General features: G+C 32.6%; 3 non-coding genes across 3 annotated transcripts; all 3 read left to right on the forward strand.

Annotated features, from left to right (window-relative positions):
* The first annotated feature begins 3926 nt into the window (after nucleotides 1–3926).
* Nucleotides 3927–4024, forward strand: LOC142182462 (small nucleolar RNA R30/Z108). The gene has a single exon (XR_012711281.1). It is a non-coding gene; the product is annotated as a small nucleolar RNA R30/Z108 (small nucleolar RNA).
* Nucleotides 4025–4109: 85 nt separating this feature from the next.
* LOC142182421 (small nucleolar RNA Z107/R87) lies at nucleotides 4110–4215 on the forward strand. The gene has a single exon (XR_012711256.1). It is a non-coding gene; the product is annotated as a small nucleolar RNA Z107/R87 (small nucleolar RNA).
* Nucleotides 4216–4440: 225 nt separating this feature from the next.
* Nucleotides 4441–4527, forward strand: LOC142182434 (small nucleolar RNA snoR31). The gene has a single exon (XR_012711263.1). It is a non-coding gene; the product is annotated as a small nucleolar RNA snoR31 (small nucleolar RNA).
* Nucleotides 4528–10910: the final 6383 nt, after the last annotated feature.

Consider the following 10910-nt stretch of genomic DNA (forward strand, 5'->3'; position numbering starts at 1 on the left):
AGACTAAGTGTCACAAACCTTACCAAAATCATTTCGGATTCGATCCAACCAACTCGATATCACATAACACGGATAAACAAAGCATAAAGAAGCTGGGGAAAACGGAGTGGTAACTCATGAGACAACCGGCCGGATCGTCACATTAGTAGTAGTTTATAATGGTGGACAATGGTGGTGGGGTGGTTAATGGTGGTAGTTGAGGTGGGTGTGTGTGATTAAGGATGATGGTGGTGGCATTGGTTGATAGTGTGGGGGAGGGGTGGGTGGTGGTAGTCCATAATGATGAGGTTGAAGCTGATAGTAGTCGATAATGTAGTGACGGCTATGGTTGAGGATGATGGTGGTTGGTGGTGGTGTTTGAGTTTGATGGTAGTCGGTGGTGGTGGTTGAGTGCGGTGCATGCTGGTAGCTGATAATTGTGGGTGGTAGCGGCGATTAGTAATGAATGTGAATAATAGTATCTTAATGAAGTAAGACACGTTCAGACCCATTAAGTGACTGCAAAATTAAAAAAGTCAAACACATGTAATGATTAAGATATGAAAAATTAAGATTTAGATTTAAAAAATAAACACACTTAATATTTGAGATCTGGATGATTAAGATTCATACCTCCATTAAGTGCAAACAAATGAGGCCTAACTCACCTTCAAACTTCGTCAAATTTCGCATATTGCTTCATCTATGTGTTTTCAATGAATCGCAATAATACCATTGGAAAAATAAATTCCTTTTTACCTATATTTTTTTAGTGTAGTATATTATTTGTAATTTTTTGGGTTATTTTTGGCAGTATGACTAAAAAATTAGGGGATTTAGTTACATTCTTTTCCTTTTTTCTCTCCTTTCCTCTTTCCTCATTGCCGCATCTCTCATCAATTTTTCTTTCTTTCTTCATCTTTCTTTCTCACCGGTTTTCTCTCTCAATAAGGTAAGCCTAAAAATTGTCTTCTGCCAATCAACCTATTGAAGTAACCTCCAGGGCGTAGTAATTGAAGATTCGAACACTAATCTATCATAAAACTTTGAATTCGAATTTGGGTTTTCAAAAATCATTATTTGTTTGGATTGAGTGTTGTTGCAAATAATTGGGAATATTATTTGGAGTTCATATCTCAATTTTGAAGGTGCTTGGTGAAGATTAGACTTGGTTCTGGCTGAATTTCAGATTGAAACTCGAAGAAGAAGACATGACATACAATATACTTACGAAATTGTAGTAAAATTATAGTAAAATTGTAGGTAAATTGTATTCTGTTGTGGTTATATATATATTTTTTTATTTGAATGTTACATGAAAGTTAAAAAATAGTTGTATAATGATAAAATCTAGTTGTCTCTCCATGTATAATTTGAGAAACTGATGATATTTGACATAACAACATCTCTTGGCATTTAACTCCAATATTAACACAATTAAGCATCACGAAATTCTTCTTTAGCAAATGTCTTTCAACGAATAATATTTATCTGATTATGCTATTGGCTTAACACAATTGATTTCCTTAAACATGCAATACTTTTCGTAACGCGAAGAAAATCAAACTACATCATTAACACCAAAAGCCTGCAGGTCTATCACGTAACCAACTTGAAAGTAGGGCTTCTTATTACTTAGACAAATGACAATACTCGGTACAAGTACTAAGAATTGGCACAAAGACATTTTGAATTTATCGACATTTTTGACAATTATAGTCACAAGTTATTTGATCAAATTACATAATCAAATTTTACCCTCAATAATATTATAGTCAATTGCAACTTGGGTTATAATATTGAATTAGTCACATTGTATTTGATTTTGTAATATTGAATTACAACTAATTATACAGTATACACTTATTTACAACTAATCTACAATTTATAATAATTGTATTTAAGTTGTATGATATTGTAGTTGTATTTAACTGGGTAGAAATAATGTATGAAAGTTGTATATAAATTGTAGATACAATTATTTTGTATGTGGTGTATGCTTCTTCCTCTCTAAAATTCCAATCAAAATTTACTCTCTTAATATAATTTTGATACATATCAACAGCTTTATGTAAAAAGATAGTATTGATAACTTAAATACAAATTTTATACAATGATTCATACATAATACAATTATTTTTTAACTTTCATACAATATTCAAATAAAAAAAATATATCTAACTACAACAGAATACAATTTACCTACAATTTTACTACAACTTTACTACAAATTTCGTAAGTATATTACATGTCACGTCGTCGTTGTTTTCTTCTTCTTCTTCTTCGAGTTTCAATATGAAATTCAGCCAAAGTCAAGTCTAATCTTCACCAAAACACCCTCAAAATTGATATATAAACTCCAAACAATATTCTCAATTGTTTGCAACAACATCCAATCCAAACAAATAATGATTTTTGAAAATCCAATTTTAATTTCAAAGCTTCAAAGCTTTTTAATGGTGGACACTCTATACATCAAGAAATCCATTTGATGAATTACTACAATATCTTCGTCTTGAATTTAGTAATTCTTTTCAATGTTTGTAATCCGCACTTTTGAGTTGCAATCTTTGTTTTGTGAACTCTAAATTTTATAATAACCAATTAAGTGTGAAAGTTCCACTGCCAGAAATCATATTCTTTTATTAAGATCACACTACTGGAAAGAAAGCTAGACGATGGGTATATTGAAAAAAGCAGAGAGAAACACAAAGAGAGAGAGTGGACAAGTATAAAAGAATAAGGAAACAACTGATATTCCTTATTCAATTCCTAATATAAAGGGATACGCATTTAAAATTTATTTGTATATAATTAGTAAATTGTATATGACCATGTAATTAAATTGAAACTTGAGCAGAGAGGGTAATAAGATTTCAAATAATATATAGGAATGTAAAAATCCAACTTTTATTGGATTAGGAAGGAAGAAATTCAAAAATAGCCAGATTTACAACTGGTCGTTCAAAAATAGCTGAGTTTCAAAAGTAATCGAAATTTAGCCACTTTTCATGTAAAGATAAATCTGAGCGAAAACACTGTTCAAAATTCAGAAAATATGCCAGTATATTATACTGGAGTTCCAGCATAAGTATGCTTGAACAACATATTATACTGGAGTTCCAGGATAAGTATGCTGGAACTCCAGCATAATATGATGGAGTTCCAACACAAGTACACTAGAACTCCAGCATAATATACTGGAGTTCCAGCAAGTATAATTGTCCAATATAATATACTGGAGTTTGGAGTACCGGTGCTCCAGTCTCCAGTATATTATATTTGAGTCAGCAAAGTATACCGGTCTGACATAATATGCTGGAGTTCATACACAGGTGCACCGAATTCCAGTATATTATGCTGGATCAGTCTCTGTTGCAGCAAAATAGTGGCTATTTTTCATTAACTTTGTAAACACCGGCTATTTTTGAATGACCAATCTGAAAACTGGCTATACCGTGATATTTTTATGTTAAAATTTGTAGCCCATAACTCGAAGGCTCACCAGGAAAGAGTTCAAATTCATGGCCCATAAAAGCTCATTGGACTCACAAGTTCAGCCCAGGGATGAATCTGTCATTTCATTACAGGGTAGCCGCAGAGCTTCAGGTATCTTAACCAAAAAACCCTAGCAGAACATCTATAAATTAACACTCACCGCCTACCACATCCAACATACAGTGCTCAGCAGCAAACTCCTCTCTTCTCTCTTTTGTAAAACTCTGTAATTTCCATTAATTTCTGTTTATAACACTTTGATGTTGAAGGAAAACTCGCAATGAGGACTCAGTAAATGATCAAGCTCAACAGACCGGATTGCCAGGGGCTTTATGCCTTTGCATGTCGATCTCCTTCTTCCCTGAGCGATCTCTTCTTACATCTTTTCTATTTTATTTTCATATCCTTTCTAGATTTTGTTTTATAAAAACAATTTCTTTTGAGGAGGATAGATTTGCTATGAGGATTCCAAGCTCCCTCTTCTGATTAAAGTTGAGGAAAATTGCTGGCAGAATCGAACCAATAAAAACTAGCCACCACTGAGCAATTTCTTCCTCAGATTTCTCTTTTTTTCTATTTTTTACCTTTTTTTTTGAATTTACTCTTTTTACCTCCCAGTTTGTTTGAAAGAAGTTCACGATGACGACTCCGTAATATTCAAGCTCAACAGACCGGATTGCAGGCTCTCTCTTTTTAGAGTTAGTTTGCGTGTCGAATACCCCGCTGAACTGAGTGATCTTCTTTTTAATTTTATTTTCAACGATTTTTTTACTAATTTGATTACAAATAATTTATCTCTTAATTGATCTTTGAAATTTGGGGTCATAATGAGGATTAAAAAGCTCCCTCTTCTGATGTCGGTGAGGAAGTTGCTGGCAGAATCGAACCATTAACTTAATATTGCCATTCCTGAATGCTTTTTCATATTTATTAAATTTTAAAAAGTGTTTTTTGTTGTTGTTGATGATGGTGATGAAGCAATAATTTTTATTCCAACACTTGGACTGATGTTTATTCAAGTGATGATACTTATATTGCAACTGAATCACATACTGCTTACTAAATGTAGTTTCGCTGTTTTATTTTAAATGTGGCACATTTTCTAACTGTTTCAAGTATATTTGCAACTGCTTAAATCACCAAAAATCAAATGATGACACAGATCAATCTTAGGACACCTTTGGACACAGCCAGTTATGGTTGTGGATGAAATTGATTTTTGTTCTGATGACGGTGGCTTTCTAATCCTTTTATAGGATCAAGTGCTTCGTTTTGAGATGTTTTTTGTTTGGAAAGCTTTTTGCCTCGAGCTTTTTAGCATGTGATATCATCCATTATGATATGTGGGTTTTGTATTTATAGACCATGTAATTGTTGTCATATGCCTTTGGTCGTGGTGGATTTAGGCTCTGAGTGCATTGCTACATCTAACCTACTCCCTCTTATCCGTGATATATGTCCAATTTGCGTTTTTTTTGGTCAAAAATAAATATTCTTTTATATAATCAAGAAAAAATTTAATTTGATTTTCAAAGATTAGTAGTTTAAATTTAGTATTTTTGCATTTGGTGTGTTCAAAACAAATTGATTATTTATTGCGGACCGGAGGTAGTAATAATTTTATGAGAATTTATTACTTTTTTAGTCTATGCGAAAAAGAATAACTTCTTTTCTTATTTGGAAATAATTTATCTTTATCTAATAATTTATAAATACACAAAATATAGGTACTTTATTTTATACCAGAAGTTTAACAAATCTTCTCCATTTTTTAAAAGTCCATGCTTAGTCCAATATATTCACATAAATTGAAAGTAGAAACACAATTAAAAGAGAAAAATCACTTGAAATTGACTAATGTATAACATTATACTAGCATGAATAAGCTGAAAAATATCAAAATTGTAGTAACTTAGTGATAGGAAAGTCGTAAAAATTTTAAAAAATTTAAAGCCAATCAACTGAAAGCAAAAACTTGTTAAAATGGATTCTAGAGCAGTAGGATATTCAAGAAAAGTTGAAAAGATGAACCAAATTAAAAGTCGAATCAAACTGATAAAATAATCAATATTCTTTTTTTGATTTGATTATGTTTTAGATATGAATATTAAAAAGTTAATTAAATTTTATTTGGTTTTTGTTTTAAGAAAAAAATAATTGAAAAAATCAATTAAGTGATTTGACTATTAAAATGCTTAATTAGGATATATATAAGTTATCTAGAAGTTTAAGAGATGTGAATTTGGCACTAGTACTTTTTATCTATGTTAAGTTATTACTACTCTTTTCGTTTCAATTTATTTGATTTTATTTCTCTTTTCGTCTTTGCCAAAAAAAAATTTTCTTTTCATATTGGATTTTTGCAATTTTATCTTGTTGGATTTTTTTTCCTGTTCAATATTTGAAGCTTATTTACCAAAATTATTCAATTTTTGTATATTATCCATACTAAACAAGTTTTTCTTGCAATTTATATACAATTCATTATTAGTACATTAAATTAGGGGATTCATTATAAGGGGATTCTTGCAAGTTTTTCTTCTATCTCTTTGCCGTAATTTCCTATTTTTAATAAAAGAATAATGTATGGTACAATACGATACAAATTAGTACAAAATTTGATATATCTACAATAACATACATATAAAAATAAATTTCTTACATATAAAAATAAATTTTATACATCTAATTATACAGTATACAATTTATTTATAATTTATTTACAACTTTCATACATCGTTCTTATTTAGTTAAATACAATTACAACATCATATAATTTAAATACAATTTTTATATAAATTTTATATTATGTCTTTTGTATGTATTTAGTATGTGGTGTGTTCTTCTGCTTCTTCCTCGAATTTCAATATTAAAATCTAGCCAAATCAAATTTAATCTTTACCAAATACCTTCAAAATCAAGATATAAATTCTAGAATATTCTTAATCGTTAGTAATAACACCCAACCAAAAAAAAAAAAATTATTTGAAAATTTGAATTTGAATTTAAAGTTTTGAAACTTTTTAGTAGCTGTCAATGGTGGAGAATCAAATGCCTAAAAATTTATTGATTGACAATTTTAATTCGAATAATCCAACTAAATAATTAATATACATCTACTGCTAGCCCGCCATCGAAACACCACAAGAAAAGGGGAAGCCCAAAAAGCTCCAAACTCTAGCCATGGCAAAATTCAAATTGATAAAAAATTAATCTCTCTCTTCGCCATTTAACTATAATCAAGATATAATTGGTAAATTGTATATGACCATGTAATTAAGTTAAAACTTGATTAGAGAGGGTAAATAAGTTTCATATGGAGTATACGTTGGTAAAAATCCTATATCTTTTTGCGTAATATCCCAGGCCTGTTGAAGTCATATAATTGAGAATGGGGAATTGAACGTTGGTAACAACATACAAGAGGAATTGACAAATTATTAGCCATAAATTATTTTGGCAAATACATTGCTAAAAGGATTGGCATTGTATAGCCATATTCAGAAAAAACCTACTCCCTCCGTTCACCTTTTGTCATGACCCAAATAAACCTTCGTAGGATGTCGTGATAACACCTAGTCTTAGGGACTAGGTAAGCCTAACCTTTACTAAAATAATAACAGTATTTAACCAACGATTGTCAAATACGAATTAGAAATCTCTATACAAAACTTACAATCCCAAAATCGGTAATAAAAATCATAAGCTCTACTGAGTTTGGTAGAAAACCTACAAAGACAACTATTTCGAAATAAAGATAAAATAGTGCAAGCACAATATCAAAAGGTGACTCCGAGGCCCGCGAACGCAGCATCAGGTTTACCTTGAGTCTCAACAGCAAGATCTGTACATCTAGCTAGCGATCGTCCAACTCCGAAATATTTGGATCTACACAAAAATATGCAGAAGTGTAGTATGAGTACACCACAACGGCATCCAGTAAGTATCAAGACTAACCTCAGTAGAGTAGTGACGAGGTACAATCAAGATACCTACTGGACTAATTAACCTGGACATGTATAGGTGTAGAACTAGCAGAGTACGATATCTCTACAAAGCTAGGCATAATGACAATAATAATACGGTGATTGCAATAGGAACTAAAAGCAACAATTAGCAACGAGACACAACAGGTAATAACACTATAGAGTAAGCTGAACACAGTTTAAATCTGTGAAATCAAATAAAGGAAAAATCGACTACAACTGAATAAGAACAACCACTTTCACACCAGATTGTTTTAAGCATTTCCACGAGGTACCAAACCTCATAATCATAGCTGGCGGGTCCCAATTCTTGAACCCTAATCACTTGGCATCTTGTGCCCACCTTTCAATTCATAACCACACGGATGACTTAGGTGCCGAGATAACCACTCTCACACAGAAGGCATATAGACAAGAACATGTAATGATTAATAATGTGAGGATTCATCTACGTAACTGATATGGGTGATTAATCTACGTGTATGTTTGTGCAAGTGTTCTACCACAATCCAAGTCAACATACACGAGTAAAAACAATGAATGGCTCATAAGAAATGATCGCCACAAAATATATTGTGTAATCAAGACAACAATGAAGTGAGCGTTACGACAAGCACAACAAGATTAGCTACATAAAACTGAGCAAATAGAGCAACATGGAGGAAAATAATTAATAATATGCTAAGGAAAACAACAATCAAATATAAGTGCACAGAAAAGGGGAAATGACAATAGAGCCCTCCCCCACCGAGGTACCGCCTCGAAGTCTCAAATCGTAAAATGAATCATAACTGCATAGTAGAAACATCGTGCAAACAATAACCATCGCACTGCAGAAACCTCGTGGAAAAATAATGACCGCACAGCAGAAATATCTTGCCACAATAATAACCACACAGCAGAAACCTCGTGCTACAATAACAACTGCACAACAGAAATCTCGTGTGTGAGCATGTGATTTTTGCTCTATTAGAAATACTCCTACAAAATTAAAGAAAATAGATTTTTTCCAAATGGGTTTTTAATTTTGTAGGATTTTATAGTATTTTTATTAATTGTTTGTATTTTGTGCACGTTTAATTCTATTAAAATCATAAAAAATGTCCAAAATACCATGCATTGCATATTAGATTTTATGTTCCTATTTTTAGGATTAATTGTTTAATTAATTACATTATTAAAATAAAATCACAAAAAATATTGCTCATTTTACATTTTAGCTTTTAATTTTAGATTAATAATTTCCTCTTCATTAATTTAGGATTAACTAATTTTGTAATTATTATAAGTAGATAATTAGTTTGATTTTATAGATTTAAAATTAGAATTTACTTAATTTAGTTTAGGATTTTAAATTAAAGATAAAAGAAAAAGAAAAAGAAAAACCAACGAAAAAAGGGTTGATTTTGTTTTTGATTTGGGCCACCCAAGAGACCAAATGAGATGGCCCAAATGGCTCTTATACCCGTTCAAACCCAGGCCTAATACCCAAATATACCTGGTCCAACACCCTCACCCTAAAACGACCCCGTTTCCACGTTCTTTCATCACAGCCATTGGATTCAGTTGATCCAACGGCTCGTAACTTAATACCTCAAAACCTTATAACTGTCTGAGACACACCCCAAACCCCATACACCTATCTCATTTCCGTCTCCCTCTCCTAAATAAAACTAAACCCTAGCGCCCCTCTCACCCTACGCCGGCTCCGCCTCTCTCCGCCGCTGGAAAATCGCCTTACGGCAGCGGAGCAGCACCAAATCACCCCAAATTCACCCTCAACAATCCTCAGCCTCCCCTTTACACTATCCTACTATCAATTTCCTCTAAATCACCACCCAAGTTCGTTAATTCCAGATCTGGAACCCAAACCCTAGTTCACCCAAACACCTCCAAACCTACTGAAAATCACACCCCATAACCTCCACACGCCCTAAACTCAAATCCCTTATTGATTTCCCCAAACAACCCCAAAAAATCCCGAAATTCCAAATCTAAGAGGTGTTAAGTTTGTTCAAAAAAGCTCTCGAGTTCGCTATTTCCTCAGTGTTCGAGTTCAAAGGCTTGTTCTCTGATGCCTTCTTCGCGGCTTAGGATCTCATGAGTCTTTTCTTTCAAGGCGATCCGGTCAAAATCCATGCAAGGCCAGACCCCTTGAAAGGAAAAGACCTTTGTTGGTCAATTAGAGCGGAGAAGGACATCTCATGTCGTCTTGTGTTTCTTTTATTCCATAAATGGTAAGGTCTCACCACTGTTTTCTCCATTCTCTTCTTTTTAGGCTTGGGTCAGTAATTGTTTTTAGTTCGTTAATCTGTTTGTTTTGTTTGAGAGTGGTCCCTGCTTCAATACTTGGTCATGTTCAAATCAGTCTTTTTTAGGGGTTTATTAACTTGGGTTAATTCATGTTCATTTAGTTTTTTTGCTGTTCTGAATCATTTGTTCGTATGGCTAAATTGCCTAATTAGTTTGACTCTTCAATAGTTTGGTTTAATTAATGTCTGCCTAATTAGCCTAGGGTTAGTTTTTATTTCATTCTGTTGTCTTGTGTTGTTGTTATTTGTCTAAACTTGTTTGCCTATGCTAGTCATCAAACCTGTTAGTCTGAAAAGCCATTGTGGAGTTCATCATGAACTGGGTTCATTTTAGGGTTTAGATTTATTTTTAAGTTTTCACACGTTTAAAATTTAATTACACTGTCTAGCTTTGTTTGCTGTTTGATTTGTCTATTGATATTGGCTTGCTTGTTTCTATTTGCATTAATTTTTAAGTTACTAGGAACTTATAAAGTTTAATTGAACAAAAGAAAACTTAGAGGGGTCATTTGAGGGGTGGACAAAAGGAAAACGGGATAAGATCATGTCAGAAGATTCTAGAATATGGGCAGCTGGCCCTATTTGGCCAGTACAAAAATACTGAAACCAATTAGGGGTATCCAGCTGTCCAATTCTGTTGAAAGATGCTCTTTGTAGGCTGAAAGGAATAATTCCCTTATCCGTTTTAGCATATGGCATTTTGATGCCCATAAATAGGACCCTTCTCATTCATTAGAGATAGATTTTCGAACCCTAAAAACACTCCAAAAAGGCTTCAGCTACTGTTTCATTGATACCTGATTTTATTTTCTTCTGATTTTTAGCAAAAATTGAAAACTTTCTCTGGGATTTCTGGTTTTCTGATTCGAGTCTGGTTTAAGCTGAAGCTGTGTACTGCTGTGATTTGCTGTGGTCTTCTACTCATTTCTTGCTGAAGTTCTTACTATACTCTGTTCTTTGCTGTATCGAGGTACCTCATGAACTTTGAGGGACAAAAGTGAAGTTGTAACATGTTGTTTTGAAATTGAACTTCAGATCTTTTTCTTTGCCTATGATATATTCTATGTATTTAGCTTTATAGTTTCTTTTTAGCTTTGTTTAAGTATGCTGAAACTAGTGTTCTAATCTACAATTT

This window comes from Nicotiana tabacum, chromosome 6 (assembly GCF_000715075.1).
Source record: "Nicotiana tabacum cultivar K326 chromosome 6, ASM71507v2, whole genome shotgun sequence".
In the NCBI taxonomy this organism is placed as follows: domain Eukaryota; kingdom Viridiplantae; phylum Streptophyta; class Magnoliopsida; order Solanales; family Solanaceae; genus Nicotiana; species Nicotiana tabacum.